The sequence below is a fragment of the Lagenorhynchus albirostris genome, chromosome X (genome assembly GCF_949774975.1).
Source record: "Lagenorhynchus albirostris chromosome X, mLagAlb1.1, whole genome shotgun sequence".
NCBI classification, from domain to species: Eukaryota; Metazoa; Chordata; class Mammalia; order Artiodactyla; family Delphinidae; genus Lagenorhynchus; species Lagenorhynchus albirostris.
In genome coordinates this window covers 14575321-14593450 of record NC_083116.1, presented here as the reverse complement: position 1 = coordinate 14593450, position 18130 = coordinate 14575321, and the positions used below count along the sequence as shown (strand labels likewise).

The window sequence follows — 18130 nt, the reverse complement described above, 5'->3', positions numbered from 1 at the left end:
TAAGCTGGGACAAAGTGAGAGAGTGGCATGGACATATACACACTACCAAACGTAAAATAGATAGCCAGAGGGGTGGGATAGGGAGGATGGGAGGGAGGGAGATGCAAGAGGGAAGAGATATGGGGACATATGTATATGTATAACTGATTCATTTTGTTATAAAGCAGAAACTAACACACCATTGTAAAGCAATTATACTCCAATAAAGATGTTAAAAAATGGATTTGAATTTAAATGGAGAAGCAGTTAAACTAATGAACATATGCTTCCTAAGAGAAATTGAAGAAAGTAAAATTATTTATTTATTTATTTTTGCGGTACGCTGGCCTCTCACTGTTGTGGCCTCTCCCGTTGTGGAGCACAGGCTCCGGACGCGCAGGCTCAGCGGCCATGGCTCACGGGCCCAGCCGCTCCGCGGCATGTGGGATCTTCCCAGACCGGGCACGAACCCGTGTCCCCTGCATCGGCAGGCGGACTCAACCACTGTGCCACCAGGGAAGCCCTATTTGATTGTTTTTTAAAATAAATTTATCTATTTATTTTTGGCTGCATTTGGTCTTTGTTGCTCTACGTGGGCTTTCTCTCTAGTTGTGGCGAGTGGGGACTACTCTTTGTTGCGGTGCACGGGCTTCTCATTGCGGTGGCTTCTCTTGTTGCAGAGCACGGGCTCTAGGCATGCAGTCTTCAGTAGTTGTGGCATGTAGACTCAGTAGTTGTGGCTCGTGTGCTCTAGAGCACAGGCTCAGTAGTTGTGGCGTATGGGCTTAGTTGCTCTGTGGCATGTGGGATCTTCCTGGAGCAGGGTTCGAACCCATGTCCTCTGCACTGGCAGGTGGATTCTTAACCACTGCGCCACCAGGGAAGTCCCTAAAATTATTAAATGATGTCCTATTCCTTCATGTAACCCCTAAGGCAGTAGGTAGAAAAGGGAAAGAGTCAGCAGAGGTTGATTGGCATGTACTCAAATTTTAAAATTAGAAGTAGAAAGTTTGAATTCCAGTACTCAGTATTAGGTGAGTGACTTTGGATAAGTCCTATAACCTTTCTGATTGTCCACTTGCTTACTTGTAATGCTTATATCACAGAGTCATTTAGAGAATAAATGAACTAATGGATTGTGAAATTGTTTTGTGAGCTACAAAGCATTTTTAGTCACTCTTTTCTTTTCTGTTCCTACTGTTCTATGTCTATCATCTGCTATAGCATTTCCTATGTTGTAATTTATTTGTTTATCTCTGTCTCCCACTAGACTGAGCTTTATCAGAGCAAGGATTTTTGTTTTATTTATCTTGGAACACCAGGGCCGAACACAGAGGTACTCAATAAATGTTTAATGAATGTGTGAATAAATGTTTCGAGTAGGAGGTGGACCCAGGTTACCTTTTAAGTTTCCTTTTAGTTTTGCTGTTTAAGATTCCATGAAAAGGTCTAGAAATAATTAGAGATTGACAAAGGAATTCATACTTAGAATATAAAAACCTGAAATTGAAGGGCAGTTACAGAATCATTAAACACATATCAACATTCTAGAGTGTACTTTCAAAAGGGAAATTGTTGAGACGGGTTAATTGAGTTTATGTATAAGAAGGGAGGTTATGATTTGTCAAGTGAGAAGTAATTTTTCTGGCCATAGAAAGATAACAGCTGAAATGAGTCTCTCCAAAGCTAGGAAATGTGGCAGAGGAATATCGTGGCTAAACAAATTCATTACAGCAGAAAGGTATTAAAAAACATTTTAAGAAGTATGGTTAAGTCATGGGAAACTAGACTCCCTTATTGAGATGCCAAAAACTGATGAGACGTAAGGTGGAGCTTTTGTTGTTGTATATGTTGTTGTTTGAAAGGACTGGAAACTACATCTCCAACAGGAGCAAAGTATGAATAGATATGTTTACTGAAAAAAGTGTTGATAGACAGAAGAGACCGTGAACACAAGGGGGAAAGGTGGAGTAGAAGTAGTAAAATGAAAGAACAAATGACTGAAGGTTTAGAAAGGACCAACTCACTTATAATGAGAGAGGGGGAAGCATCCAAAGCAGTGATCCTAAGTAAGAAATTGAAAATACATCGTAAATATGAAGGCAGTCTTAAAATCCTAAAATTAGAATGGACCTTGAGAGAATTTACAACTGAAGAACAAAACCAGAGATTCTCTAAACAGTAGACCTCAAAGCCTAACCTGGTTCAGCATGAAGTGGCTGTCACCACATTCCCTGGCTCTGATCTTTGACAAAATGTTTGGGGTAGGAGAAGATAGACGTGATTGGTCAAGTTGGTTCCTACCATAGAGACTTTATTATAGCACAGTGGAATGGAGAAATCTTGCTCTTAAAAAAGTCATACACATCTGATTAAGAATCCCAGCTCTACCTCTTATCAGCTGTTCAATCTTCAGCAGATTACTTAATATCCCTAAAATACATTCAGAAAGAACTCTGTCTATCCACGTAACTTCTGTTTTTCATATACCTGGGTTGATCATTAATTTTCCTTTCTTTTACCTGTTCTTCATTTCTTTCTTTTTTTAAACACTGCTTTCTAAGACATTTCATCAGCTTTATCTTCCAACCCTTTTATTAAGGTTTAAATTCCTCTTGTCATTTTTTAAAAATTGAAGTATAGTTGATTTACAATGTTGTGTTAATTTCAGGTGTACAGTACAGTGATTCAGTTATACATATACATATATATATATATATCCTTTTTCAGATTCTTTTCCATATAGGTTATTACAAAATACTGAGTATAGTTCCCTGTGTTATACAGTAGGTGCTTGTTGGTTATCTATTTTATATATAGCAGTGTGTATGTGTTAATCCCAAACTCCTGATTTATCCCCACCCCCTTTCCCCTTTGGTAACCATAAGTTTGTTTTCTATGTCTGTGAGTCTCTTTCTGTTTTGTAAATAAGTTCTTTGTATTTTTTTTTAGATTCCACATATAAGCACCTATTGTCATATTTTTACTTCCTAAGACCTCTTCTATTTTCTCAAAAGTCCTTTAAAATTTCCTCTTCTTGTGTCATGGCTGAAAAGTCTTCTTTAATTTCTCTGAAGATCATATATTTTCTTGGTAAAGTTTTCTTCTGAGCTTCAGGGATCTTCTCTAAGGGACTAGCCCTCCCGTCTAATGTGGAGGTCTTCAAGGGGAGTTGTTTGGCTCTGCAGGTCTTCAGTATCTAAGGCTGACTTTCAACCAGTCCTCCTGGTGTTAGCCAGTCGTTCACCCCTACTTGCAGAGGTACCTGGCACTACAAATTCCTGAAACTTTTTGGAGCTCTGTGGTATAAAATTTCTTTTAAAAAAATTTTATTTATTTATTTTTGGCTGCGTTGGGTCTTCGTTGCGGCACGCGGGATTTTTTGTTGAGGCACACGGGCTTAGTTGCCCCGCAGCATGTGGGATCTTAGTTCCCTGACCAGGGATCGAACCCGCGTCCTAAGCATTGGGAGATAGATTCTTAACCACTGGGCCACGAGGGAAGTCCCTTGTGGTATAAACTGAGTTGCCTCTCAGCTTTCCCTACTGATGACTTCGGATACAGGTTCCCACTTTCTACTAAGTTGGTTACTATTTGTCCGCTATCTGGTTTCCAAAATTTGCTGTTAATGTCTTCTCCCCTGTATTCCCCCATCCTTTTGTATTTATGCCTTTTAAAAATTCCTTTGCTGGGCTTCCCTGGTGGCGCAGTGGTTGAGAGTCCGCCTGCTGATGCAGGGGACGCGGGTTCGTGCCCCGGTCCGGGAGGATCCCGCGTGCCGCGGAGCGGCTGGGCCCGTGAGCCATGGCTGCTGGGCCTGCGCGTCCGGAGCCTGTGCTCCTCAATGGGAGAGGTCACGGCGGTGAGAGGCCCGTGTACCGCAAAAAAAAAAAAAAAAATTCCTTTGCTATAATTTTATCAGGGTTTTGAGGAGGGAGCAGAGCTAAATGTGTGAGTTCAATCTGCCATCTTTAACCCAAAGTCTTTTAATTCTTCACGTCTTTTGTATCCTTCAGGTCTTTTATATCCATCCTTTACATTTTAACCATCACCACATTGTACAGATTCTTAACATTTTAGCCTCCTTGCCTCTAGTGTCTCCTCCCTTAGATTTGTCCTTCGAAATGCTGTAGGTTCACCTTCCTGGAAAACTGCGCTGTGTACCTCACAGCTTTGAGTGTAAAAACCCTTCAGTTGCTTCCTGATGCTGACAGGATAAAGCCTACATTCCTTAACCTGACTTTCAAAGCCTTCCACAATCTAGCCTCTGCCCACCTTTTCAACCTCATCTTTTAGGCTTTCAGAAACACTCACATCCATACCCACCCACAGCCATACTCGGCTTGTAGCTGTGATCAAACGTGTCTGGCACACACAAGCACAGTAGCTGGGCTTGCCTGGGGGTTATCCAGTAGACTTACGGGTTGACCTGCTGATTTTGAATGACTAATTTAAAACTCGGTTTTATTTTTTTTGGAAAATTTAAATTATTTTATTATAAAAAGTTATACAAAATAAACCATAAACACAACAGTGAAAAATAAAATTTAAACAGAGTTAAGCCAGTCCATAAAACATTTCAAATGAACAAGTAATAACAAAAACCTTATCAGCTCATTTGAAATTATTCATCTTTAGATATATGATGCTTTATTTCCTAGACTTAAAATAGTGATCTCATTACACTTAGTTAGGCTGTAAAATATTACATAGTATTTTTATTTATTTATTTTGCGGTACGTGGGCCTCTAACTGCTGTGGCCTCTCCCGTTGCGGAGCACAGGCTCCGGACGCGCGGGCTCCGGACGCGCGGGCTCAGCAGCCATGGCTCACGGGCCCAGCCGCTCCGCGGCATGTGGGATCTTCCCGGACCGGGGCACGAACCCGCGTCCTCTGCATCGGCAGGCGGACTCTCAACCACTGCGCCACCAGGGAAGCCCTCAATATACTTCTTATTTATCTTTTATTAAGTATAGTTGAATTACAGTGTTGTGTTAATTACTGCGGTACAGCAAAATGACTCAGTTATACATACATACACTCTTTTTGTTGTTCTTTTCCATTATGGTTTATCACAGGATATTGAATATAGTTCCCTGTGCTGTACAGTAGGACCTTGTTGTTTATCCATCCTATAGATACCAGTTTGCATCTGTTAATTCCAACTCCCACTCCTACTCTCTCCCACACCCCTCCCCCTTGACAAGTATATATATATATATATATATATATATATATATATATATATATATTTTTTTTTTTTTTTGGTGGTACGCGGCCTCTCACTGTTGTGGCCTCTCCCATTGCGGAGCACAGGCTCCGGACGCGCAGGCTCAGTGGCCATGGCTCACGGGCCTAGCCGCTCCGCAGCATGTGTGATTTTCCCAGACCGGGGCACGAACCTGTGTCCCCTGCATCGGCAGGCAGACTCTCAACCACTGCACCACCAGGGAAGCCCGGCAAATATATTTTTTAAAAGCAAATCAAACTGGCCACCATTCCTGAAAATGCCTCCTACACTATGCTGGAATTTAAAAGGACTTTTAATAACTTCAAGCCCTATCTGCACTACATGTGAGGCAGCCTTTAAAATTTCTTTACCTCCTGTACTGAAGGCAAAGAAAAAGAAATTGAAAATATCTGCATGATAGTAAAAAATTTTCCCCCATTACTTAGAGCTATTAATAGAAATTGTACGGCAGAATCTTTATTAGGAAGGCTGTGAAAAAAATAAAGATGTGTGTAAGATAATTTTAATGAAATTTCTTACAGGAAATATTTGTAAAACTCTTTGTTTTAAATGAATACTTGTCTGACTTGAGGCTTTTTTTTTTTTAAAGCACTGACTAATTTAATCCTCAGATCCATGGTGGCATTGGTACTTTTGTTTTTAATTAATTAATTTATTTTTGCTGTGTTGGGTCTTCGTTTCTGTGCAAGGGCTTTCTTTAATTGTGGCAAGCGGGGGCCACTCTTCATCGCGGTGCGCGGGCCTCTCACTATCGTGGCCTCTCTTGTTGCAGAGCACAAGCTCCAGACGCGCAGGCTTCAGTAGTTGTGGCTCACGGGCCTAGTTGCTCCGCGGCATGTGGGATCCTCCCAGACCAGGGCTCGAACCCGTGTCCCCTGCATTAGCGGGCAGATTCTCAACCACTGCGCCACCAGGGAAGCCCCTGACTTGAGGCTTTTAATAGTCCATTTCATTCAGTCTAGGATTCTAAAATCTTTTTTTTAAATTAATTAATTACTTTTATTTATTTTTTGGCTGTGTTGAGTCTTCGTTGTTGCGCGCGGGCTTTCTCTAGTTGCGGCGAGCGGGGGCTACTCTTCGTTGTGGTGCGCAGGCTTCTCTCACTGCGATGGCTTTTCTTGTTGCAGAGCACGGGCTCTAGGCATGCGGGCTTCAGTAGTTGTGGCACGCAGTCTCTAGAGCGCAAGCTCAGTAGTTGTGGCACACGGGCTTAGTTGCTCTGCGGCATGTGGGATCTTCCTGGACCAGGGCTTGAACCCGTGTCCCCTGCATTGGCAGGCGGAATCTCAATCACTGCGCCACCAGGGAAGCCCTTAATAACTTCTTTTTAAGCCTTTCCAGGTGACTTAGAAAAGTTGGTCTCAAACTGTACTTCTTTGAGATTTTGCAAGGGGTGGGATGGGGGTGTCCCTTGGAGGGAGGTGCGTAAAGATGGGAAGGGGCAGCTCTGATTTGTATCTGTTTTCCATACTGGCCTTCCATGCAAGATTTCATTTAGAGTTTCTCTGCTAAAAATAATTTGGAGACCACTGATTTTGGGTCTTCATCTTTACTGAGCTATAAGTAATGGTTTTCTATCTTCCTTTCTGTCAACTGTTAGTTCTGATGTCAGATGCCTTTTCCTTATAACTTTCCTCTTTTTATCTGCTACTTTTAATCTGTTGTAGTTTAAGAAGTCTAATAGCCAAGATAGTTAGAGATGCATGTGAAGTAGGAACAGGTACTCTCTGATTAAAGTGCCACAGCTTTAGTGCCCCTGCTTTGTGACAGCTATTTCAGTTGCTCCAAGTCCCTTTTTTTCTCACTTCCTGATTCTTGACAGCATTTTGGTTACGGGAGTTGGCCAAGTGGGGTGTTACTGTGGAAGGATTTTTGGAGAGGGGGCAAAAGCACCATAAAATGAAATAAGATAAGATAAAATAAAATAAATAAAATGCAGTCGCCAACTGTGTGTGTTTATAACACTTTTGTCCCAAAGGAATCTTCTGGACAAAACTTTGAAGTCCTTGGAAATTAGGCTTAATCACGTACATTAATTGCTCACCTTTTAAACAGCACTGTGTCAAAATTGTTTAAAAGATAAGCAATAAAATCTGTTACCTGTCAGCAACGAAATATTTAACATGCTGCGAAATAGATTACAGTAACCAAATTTTCCAGATGTTTTTGAAGGAAAAGTAACTTTAAAGCGAAACTGAAAGATTCTTTAGATGAATTAATTTAAAAAAGTTTTTTTAACTTTTTACTTTATATTGGAGTATAGTTGATTAACCATGTTGTGATAGTTTCCGGTGTACAGCAAAGTGATTCAGTTATATGTATACATGTATCTATTCTTTTTCAAGTTCTTCTCCCATTTAGGTTGTTACAGAATATTGAGCAGAGTTTCCTGTGCTATGCAGTAGGCCCTTGTTGGTTATCCACCTTAAATACAGCAATGTGTACATGTCAATACCATATTCCCTAACTATCCCTTTCCCCCCACCCTTTCCCCCTGGTAACCATAAGTTCGTTCTCTAATAGATGAATTAATTTTTGTTTCAATGAGAAACAGCGCGCTTGTTGCGTACAACTTTGTATGTATTTATTAACTCTAGAGGTGATTCTCTCCTACCTCCATCCTTCATCCTCACTCCCAGGTGTATATCTTACATGAGGTTTTAAAATGGGATATTGATCGGTTCACCAGTTTCTTCTTCTCTTCAGAAGGCTTTTAAAAATGTGTATTTCTTATCCCAATTTAGTCAGCTCGCTCTATAATAATGAAAGAAATTACTTCATTCCTTCGAAGTTTGACCTAAATGTAATCCACACATAGATGTTTTTAAAGATGCATGTTTGAAAGTATATTTAATAGAATTATGTGTGTCATGCTATAAAGACCTATTTGGGGAAGCTACCTGTCAACAGACCTCCAAAAGCAAAATGGCGTGTGTTTCTGTGGTTTTCTGTTGTATAATGTAGTCACTGGTATTTATGGCATTTACAACCTTCCATTTCTAAAGAGAAAGCATGTTTTTAAATGTGTATAGAGAAAATTGATGGGTCTCAAGTGAAAACTAAATTATAGGATCAGAGAAATATGGGTAAGTAGCAACACTGATTCTGACGAGAGAGGATATGACCAAACTCTGAAGCTGTGTAGGTAAAGGAATATATATATATATATATATATATATATATATATATATATATACTCGATACTACATGGATACTACATGGATTTGATGATACTGCATGGATAGATGAAGGTTTGGAATGAAAAGCCCAAGGTGAGAAAAGTGTGTGACAGTTTACTGTGTAGAGTTGGACGGATCTTTTTGTGTGTATTGTTAAGTTAAAGGTTATTTTAAAGCTGTCGTTTTTCTTTTCAGGTCTCATCAGATGTACTTCATGTTTGGCTTCCTTTTCTTAGTCTTTATAATTCTCCTGATTATTTGTTCAGAAGCTACTGTTCTGCTGTGTTATTTTCATTTGTGTACTGAGGTAAAGACATAGGAAACAAATGTATCTGAAGCTTTCTAAACTTGCATTACTGGAATTAGAGGTCTGTGTTGAGAAAGGAATTGAAATAAATGTTAACTGCATGGTTTCTATAACTTGGGATCACTTTTATATTGTGTTTTTCTAATGACACATTTGAATTTTAATGCATCTATCAAGTTAATGCTACTTTGATGGAAAATTTTCAACAGAAAGCAATTTCTCTCTGGCTAGTTACTATAATTGCTGTGTAATATTCAGTTAACATAGAAAAATATAGGGAACTGATTTGATAGTTTAGACATATGAAAGATCTGGTTCGATGATGTTTTCTTTTTAACAATTAAAATTTTCTTGCAGCTTAGGCCAGGATTTCATTTTATGGGTTTGAGATTGCTGCTAAAGGCCCTTTCTCTTTCATTTCATTGCCTTTTGGTTACCATGGGCATAAATAATTCTTTTTACCCCATGCCATCCCCAATTTTTTCCTGATGTCATTTTGGATAACTAAGCTGGTGGTGAACATGTTTTCTTTTTTTTTAAGTTAATTAATTAATTTTTGGCTGTGTTGGGTCTTTGTTGCTGTGCACGGCCTTTCTCTAGTTGCGGCGAGTGGGGGCTACTCTTTGTTGTGATGTGCGGGCTTCTCATGGCGGTGGCTTCTCGTTGCAGAGCACGGGCCCTAGGTACGCGGGCTTCAGTAGTTGTGGCACGTGGGCTCAGTAGTTGTAGTTCACGGTTTCTAGAGCACAGGCACAGTAGTTGCGGCTTGCTGGCTCTAGAGCACAGGCTCAGTAGTTGTGGTGCACAGGCTTAGTTGCTCCGTGGCATGTGGGATCTTCCTGGACCAGGACTCGAACCCATGTCCCCTGCATTAGCAGGTGGATTCTTAACCCCTGTGCCACCAGGGAAGTCCCTGAACATGTTTTCTTAAATCCCCTAAATCCCTCTTATTTTGGTAGTTTAATGTGACTCTCTAAAGGTGACAAGAGAGTTTAGGGAATGATTATTATATACATGATGTCTTAGAGCATTTTTTTCTTGAGCTATAAGAATAAAGGTAAAAAATATATACTTATGTATATATTATACTTAGCTACTCATTCATTCTGTGGTACATTTTGTCATAGAAAATCTGCAACAGTCATTAATGAAACATACATTGATAGGCATATAATGTGTATATTTTTATTCCTTAGAAAATGTTTTGGGGGCCCCCAAGACCACCCACATGTTTGGTGACTCACTAGAAGGACTCATGGGACTCAGGGTATAGATGTCTTCTTGGCTAGGGTTTGTTACAAAAAAAGGATACACAACAGGATCAGCAAGGGAAAAAGACACAGGTGGAACCTGGAAAAAAATCCATGTGCAGTCTTCCTATGCTTTCTCTCTCTCATGAGGGGACACACCAAGCATGCTCCTTTCTCCAGCAGTAAAAAAATGCAGGAATATATGTGCAACATGTCTGCCCAGGGAAGCCCATTAGAGGCTCAGCATCCAAGGTTTTTATTGGGAGCTAGTCACATAGGCACCCTCTGCCTAGCAACTCCCAAAATTCCAGACTCTGAAAAGGAAAGCAAGTGTTCACCATAAATCACATTGTTTGTACAGTCTACGTAGAGCAAACCAGTCTCATCAGTCAGGGAATGATTAAATGCCAAATTCCCAGATATAAGCCAAGAGTCAACCTTGTAAGCAGACCCTTCCAAAGATAGCAACCTCAGACCTGCTATGTTAACTTTTCTGCAAACTTTATCCCCTTGGCCCTTGACCACAGTGCCTTTATGGTAAAATTACTATCAGGAAGGGCCCATGGGACAGGATGAGACTAACCTGATTATTGACCTCAGTCATGCCTCCATGGGTCCTGAATTTAGCCAGTTAAAACAAATCCTATTAACCATAAAGGTCTGTCTTAGAGAAACAAACAGACTTATAGAAAAAGAGATCAGGTTTGTGTTGACCAGAGGCAGGGGTTGGGGGGAGGGAGAATTGGATGAAGGTGGTCAAAAGGTACAAACTTGCAGTTATCAGATAAGTAAGTACTAGGGATGTAATGTACAACATGATAAATACAATTAATACTGTTGTATGTTATATATGAAAGTTGTTGAGACAGTAAATCCTAAATTCTCATCACAAGGAAAACATTTTTTTCTGTTTCTTTAATTTTGTATCTGTATGAGATGATGGGTGCTCACTAAATTTACTGTGAAAATCATTTCATGATGTATGTAAGTCAAATCATTATGCTGTATAACTTAAACTTAGATAGTGTTGTATGTCAGTTATATCTCAATAAAAATCCCAATAAAACTGAAATGGTAAAAAAAGGTCTATCTTAAATTTCTATATTCACCTTTTTTTACCTGGCCTGAGGCATCAATTCAGGCCCAGCACAACTCTGGCCAGTAAATTGAAGCTGACCTGAAAGCCTTCCAGGGCCGAGGCAGCATCTGCAGAGAAAGGATGCACACATTAGAAGTACAATCCCCGAGGGCACACATTGTCCCCCTGGAAACCAAGAGTTTATCATTGTTAGGGCTCCCCAAGCAGGATGTACATTAGTCAGACAGTACATATTATATTAAATTTCTTATAAAACTTCCCCCTTTATTTCTTTTAATCCATAATCCTACAGAGGCTATTTTATGTTTCTTGTTATTACAATAATTGCTAACCCATGGATAGTTAGAATTTCATCTAAAAATTTGTTTTTTCTACCTCTTTTTGCAGGATTATCATTGGTGGTGGAGAGCTTTTTTTACCAGCAGTTTTACAGCTGTTTACCTTCTTTTGTATGCAGTTTATTACTTCTTTACCAAACTTCAAATCACGGGCATTGCAAACACCATTTTGTACTTTGGGTACACGATGATCATGGTCTTGATTTTCTTCCTTTTCACAGGTAAGCACAGAATTACTTTGTGTATTTCAGATTCGCTAAAAAGACTTGGCGATAGCCATGATATAATAAGCATCAATTAACAATTAATGGAAGGAGGAGGGATCAAAGTCATCATGTTCATTTTTATGCTTTGGAGATAAAAGATTGCAAAGCCTGGGGATCTGGAGGGACCTTATGTACTTAGCTGTAAGACTGTCTCTTGTGAATGTTTTTAAACAGTAGGGATGTGTTCCAAAGCACAGTAAGGGTTATGTGTAATCACCTTTGACTAGCTCCCAAGCATAGAAAATTAACCGACTTGAATAACTTTTAAATGAGTAAAATTAGATTAAGTCAATATAAGCAATTATAGGTGAGGAACAAGATGTATACTTCTCAGGATTACTCATTTGGGGTTGTTATTTGGGTTCTGCTGTGATGGAAACTTTTGTTTAAATTAATACTTGAAGCAGGTGAAAAAATGGCATGGTTTCTAAGATGATCCAGTTGGAGAAATAATGAAGATGGAGAGTTGTACTCCCTTTCTAACCCAAGGGAAGCAGCGGTCCACCTCTACCTGCCTCACTTTTAAGTTCTGGTTTTAGCTCAAGTCATATCACTTGTGTAGATAAGTTTGGAACATTTCAAATATTTTTCTCCGATTTTAACTCTCAGCCTCAACAAATATGGAAAAATTAACAATGGAAGTTTGTCAGAAATCAAAGCCTTAAGACACATGTAGACATTATCTGAGAAACTGGGCATCTTGGTTGGTGGCTTCTTTCTGTGCTTTTCGTATACTGCTGCTCTCAACTCCTCAGTAAAGAGAAGACTGGACAGGCCTTCTCTCATCTCTCAGCCACCAGAAGTTCTATTTAGGGACCTCCCTGGCGGTCCAGTTGTTGGGACCCTGCTCTTCCACTTCCATTGCACGGGGCCCGGGTTTGACCCCTGGTTGGGGAACTAAAAAAGTTCTATTTAAAACCGAAGGCCTGAGAGTGTCTCACCATTCTAGTCTACCAGCCTCCTCATGTTTGTTTTTGAGGTTTTTAAGCTTTTTACTGAAATATGCCTGCAGAAAAGTGCACACATCATAAGTGTAGAGCAGTGAGCACAATCTGTAACTGACACCCACGTTAATAAACAGTACGTGATCTGCACGCCCAAAGCCACTGTCGGGCCTCTTTCCATTCACCTTTCCCAAAAAGCAACCACTATCCTGACTTTTAACAGCATCGGTTAATTTGGCCTGTTTTTGATTTGTAGGTAAATGGAATCATACGAGATCTACTATTTTAAGTCTGGCTTCACTGGGGTCTGGTTTCTTTTTCTCAAGATTGTTTGCGAATTTCATCCGTATCGCTGTGCGTACGTGTTGTCTCTGCCCCTCGCGTGTTCTGTTTTGGGTTTCTCCCCTTGTGAGTTACTGGCTTTTCTATTTGTGTAATGTGCAGTTAGATGGATTATGTTTTTTTTTCATTACCTAACACTTTGACTCAGGCTGCCTTTTTCTGGGAGTCTTATATTACAACAGCTTCTTTCAGAAGTTAGATGTCATCCCAAATGGTCACATCGCTGACAAAAATCTGTGCCCTTTGGTTGGCTCCACCACTTGAATTGCTTCTGTCACTAATATGTGACTCTCCAAGGCTCTCAGTGGTCTCTTGCCAAATCTAAGGCCTTTCCCTGGTCTTCATCCTCCTTGGCTTCTTAGCTAAACACTACTCAACACCTATTCTGTGAAATTCTCCCAGCATGATTGGCATTCTTCTTCTTGTACCACGCTGTGAATTCTTTTGTTTTCCTCCCTCTTCCTGTCACCTAACTCTAGCCTTTATCAAGGGTTCAGCTTTCAGCATTTCAGTCCTTTCTTTCTACACTCTCCCTTTTAGAGCTTATTTAGTCCCAGGGCTTCACTTATCTCCTCAGTGCTGACAGCTCCCAAATCTGTATCTCTAGTCATAACCTCTCTCCAATTATATTCTGAACATTTGCATGTCGCATTGGTACTGCCAACTCGACATGCCCCAGAAAGTGAATGTAGCACTTCCTTTCCCCCCAACTGACTCATCTTAATTTCTCTCTTCCTTTGACCATCATGTCTAATCTCTCATCTCCTTGGCTTATTTTGCAGGAATTCTTAACATAGCCCTTCCATGCTTTATAATTAATTACAACTCCCCTATTTATTCTTCTTCAGAAGCTTCTTATTCTGTTTTACACTGCACTAGACCCTGCGCTAGGTGCTGGGGACGTAGTGGTGAAGAAGACAGGTAAGGTCCCCTGCTTTTGTGGATCTTATATTTTAATGGATGGGGGACAAAGAAGGAATTATGGGTTTGATGAGCTTTGTGAAAGAAATGATATTGAAGAAGAGGTGGATAATCAAGTGTTTCAAACAGAGGTGACAGCATGTTCAAAAGTCCTAAAGTGAGAAGGAGTATGACATCTTCAAAGAACACAGAGAAGTTCAAGATGGCAAGAGAAGGAAGGTGGCACTAGGTGGCAATAGTGATTAGAGACATAAGGAGCTAGCAGATCTTACCAGGGTCTTAAAAACTCTACTGTACTAGGGAATTTAGATTTTATTGTAGGAATGATGGGAAGTTGAGGGGGTTTAAATAGGGAACTAATGTAATAATATCACTCTTCTTATTTGAAGGCCTTAATACTGTCATACTTCTCTATCAAGGTCTAAACTTACCTTGGTGTTTGGGCTCCTGTTCTGCCTACTCAGCGTATTTTCTAAACCTCTTAAACTGAACCATTTACTGAGTTTAGGCGTGTCTCCTCCTGACTTTTTTTTTAATATATATTTTAAAAATTTATTTATTTATTTTTGGCTGCATTGGGTCTTCGTTGCTGCGCACAGGCTTTCCCTAGTTGCAGCGAGCGGGGGCTACTCTTCGTTGTGGCACGCGGGCTTCTCCTTGCAGTGGCTTCTCTTGTTGCAGAGCACAGGCTCTAGGTGCACGGGCTTCAGTAGTTGTGGCTCGCGGACTCTAGAGCGTAGGCTCAGTAGTTGTGGCACATGGGCTTATTTGCTCCACGGCATGTGGGATCTTCCCGGACCAGGGCTTGAACCCGTGTCCCCTACATTGGCAGGCAGATTCTTAACCACTGTGCCACCAAGGAAGCCCTCCTCCTGACTTTTTTAGCATGTCTCCCCACCTAACTTGGAATCTCCTTGAGAACAGAGACCACATCGTATGCCTATTTTATATCTTTCATAGTACTAAGCACATGGTTCTTCTTGAATTACATAGAGCATGAAATAGAGGAGATACCATTATGGTATAATGTTTCCCTATCTATTTTATTTTATTTTAAATTAAAAAAATGTTTAGATTGAAGTATAACTGACATACAACATTGTATTCGTTTTTGGTGTACAACATAATGATTTGATATTTGTATATATTGCAAAATGATCACCACAGTAAGTCTAGTTAACATCTGTCATCATACACAGTTACAGAATATTTGGAGTAGATGAGAACTTTTAAGGTTTATTCTCTTAGCAACTTTCAAACATGCAGTACAGTATTATTAATTATAGTCACTATGCTGTACATTACATCCCCATGACTTATTTATAACTGGAAGTTTGTACCTTTTGACCCCCTTCACCCATTTTGCCCACATCCTCTCCCCACCCTCCAGCCTCTGGAAACCATCAATTTGTTCTTTGTATCTATGAGCTTGGTTGGTTTTGTTATTTTTTACTAAGATCCCACATGTAAGTGAGAGCATGCAGTATTTGTTTTTCTCTGTCTGACTTATTTCACTTAGCATAATGCCCTCAAAGCCCATCCATGTTGTCACAAAAAGCAGGATTACATTCTTTTTATGGCTGAATAATATTCCATTGTATACATATACCACATTTTCTTTATCTATTTATCCATCAGTGGACACTTAGGTTGTTTTCATATCTTGGCTATTGTAAATAATGCTGCAGTGAACATGGGGTACATGTATCTTTTTGAGTTAGTGTTTTCATTTTCTTTGGATAAATACCTAAGACTGGAATTGCTGGATCTTACAGTAGTTCTATTTTTAATTTTTTGAGGAACCTCCATACCATTTTCTATAGTGGCTGCACCAATTTACATTCCCACCAACAGTGCACAGGGTCCCCTTTTCTCCACATCCTCGCCAACACTTTTTATTTCTTGTGTTTTTGATAATAGCCATTCTGACCAGTGTGAGGTGACACCTCATTGTAGTTTTGATTTGTATTTCTCTAATAACTAGTGATGTTGAGCATCTTTTCATGTACCTCTTGGCCTTCTGTATGTCTTCTTTGGAGAAATGTCTATTCAGATCCTCTGCCCATTTTTTTGTAATAAAATGCTTACATCTATCGTAACAGCCCTAAAATCTTTCTGGAGGGTGTACATTTTTTTTCCTTTCCAGTTTTTTTGAGATTTTTATTGAGATATAGTTGACATACAGCACTGTATAAGTTTAAAGTGTACAGCATAATGATTTGACTTACATAGTCATGAAATGATGATCACAGTAAATTTAGTGACTATCCATCATCTCATATAGTTACAAAATTGAAGAAATAGAAAGAATTTTTTTTCTTCTGCTGAAATTTACTTTCAGCAACTTTCGTATATAACGTACAGCAGTGTTAATTATATTTATCATTGTACATTACAACACTAATACTTATTTATCTGATAACTGAAAGTTTGTACCTTTTGACTGCCTTCATCCAATTCCTCTTCACCCACCCCTCACATCTGGTAACTACAAATCTGATCTCTTTTTCTATGAGTTTGTTTGTTTGTTTGTTGAAGTATAATTGACCTACAGCACGGTGTTAGTTCCTGGTACACAGCATAGTGATTTGATATTTCTATCCATTTCAAAATGATCACCATGATAAGTCTAGTTACCATCTGTCACCATACAAAGATTTGCATAATCATTGACTATATTCCCCACACTGTACATTTAATCCCATGACTTATTTATTTTGTAACTGGAATTTTGTATCTCTTAATCTCCCTCACCTATTTCACTCCTCCACCTACCCCTCCACCCCTGGCAACCACCTGTTTGTTCTCTGTATCTATGTGTGTTTCTATTTTGTTACATTTGTTCAATTGTTCCATTTTTTAGATTCCACATACAAGTGAAATCATACAGTATTTGTTTTTCTCTGTCTGACTTATTTCACTTAGCATAATACCCTCTAGGTCCATCCATGTTGTCCCAAATGGCCAAATGACAAGATTTAATGCTTTTTTTATGGCTGAATTATATATATAATATACATATATATATATATATATATATATATATATACACACACACACACAAACATATACCACATCTTATTTATCCATTCATCTATTGATGAGCACTTAGGTTGCTTCCATATCTTGGCTACTGTAAATGATGCTTCAGTGAACATAGGGGTTCATATATCTTGAATTAGTGTTTTTGTTTTCTTCGGATAAATACCCAGGAGTGGAATTGTTGGATCATGTGGTGGATCTATTTTCATTTTTTTCAGGAATCTCCATACTGATTTCTACAGTGGCTGCACCAATTTACATTCCCACCAACAGTGTATAAAGGTTCCCTTTTCTCCACACCCTCACCAACACTTGTTATTTGTTATCTTTTTGATGATAGCCATTCTGACATGTGTGAGGTGATATCTCATTGTGGTTTTGATTTGCATTTCCCTGATGATTAATGACATTGAACATCTTTTCATGTGCCTGTTGGCCTTCTGTATGTTTTGTCTTCTCTGGAAAAATGTCTGTTCAGATACTCTGCCCATTTAAAAAAATTTTTTCTATAATTTTTTTGTGATGTAGACCATTTTTTAAAAAAGTCTTTGTTGAATTTGTTACAATATTGCTTTTGTTTTATGTTTTGGTTTGTTGGCTGCAAGGCATGTGGGATCCTAGCTCCCCGACCAGGAATTGAACCCTCACCCCCTGCATTGGTAGGCAAAGTCTTAACCACTGGACCGGCAGGGAAGTCCCACTCTACACATTTTTAATTGGATTTTTTTGGGGGGTTTATTGCTATTGAGTTGGATGAGTTTTTTTAAAAATAGATTTTGGATATTACCCCTTATCAGATATATGATATGCAAGTATTTTCTCTCATTCAGTAGGCTGTCTTTTCATTTTTGTGGATGGTTTCCTTTTCTGTACAGAAACTTTTTAGTTTGATGTAGTCCCACTTGTTGATTTTTGCTTTTGTTGCCTTTGCTTTTGGTGTGAAGTCCAAAAAAATCATCACCAAGACTGATGTCAAGGAGCTTACCTCCTATATTTACTTTTAGGAGCTTTATGGTTTCGGGTCTTACATTCAGGTCTTTAATCTACTTTAAGTTAATTTTTGTGTCCAGTTTCATTCATTTGCATGTGACTGTCCTGTTTTCCCAACACCATTTATGAAAAGACTATCCTTTCTCCATTGTATATTATTGGCTCCTTTGTCATAAATTAGTTGACCATATATGTGTGGGCTTATTTCTGGGCTTTCTGTTT

At 39.3% G+C, this 18130-nt stretch overlaps 1 long non-coding RNA gene across 1 annotated transcript in view; it reads left to right on the top strand.

The window, feature by feature from the left end:
- Nucleotides 1-8603: 8603 nt before the first annotated feature.
- LOC132512881 (uncharacterized) overlaps nucleotides 8604-18130 on the top strand; it is a 30787-nt gene continuing 21260 nt past the window's right edge. Inside the window, exons 1-2 of the long non-coding RNA XR_009538380.1 lie at nucleotides 8604-8716; nucleotides 11453-11624. This is a non-coding gene — a long non-coding RNA (uncharacterized LOC132512881). The remainder of the gene's footprint in view (nucleotides 8717-11452; nucleotides 11625-18130) is intronic.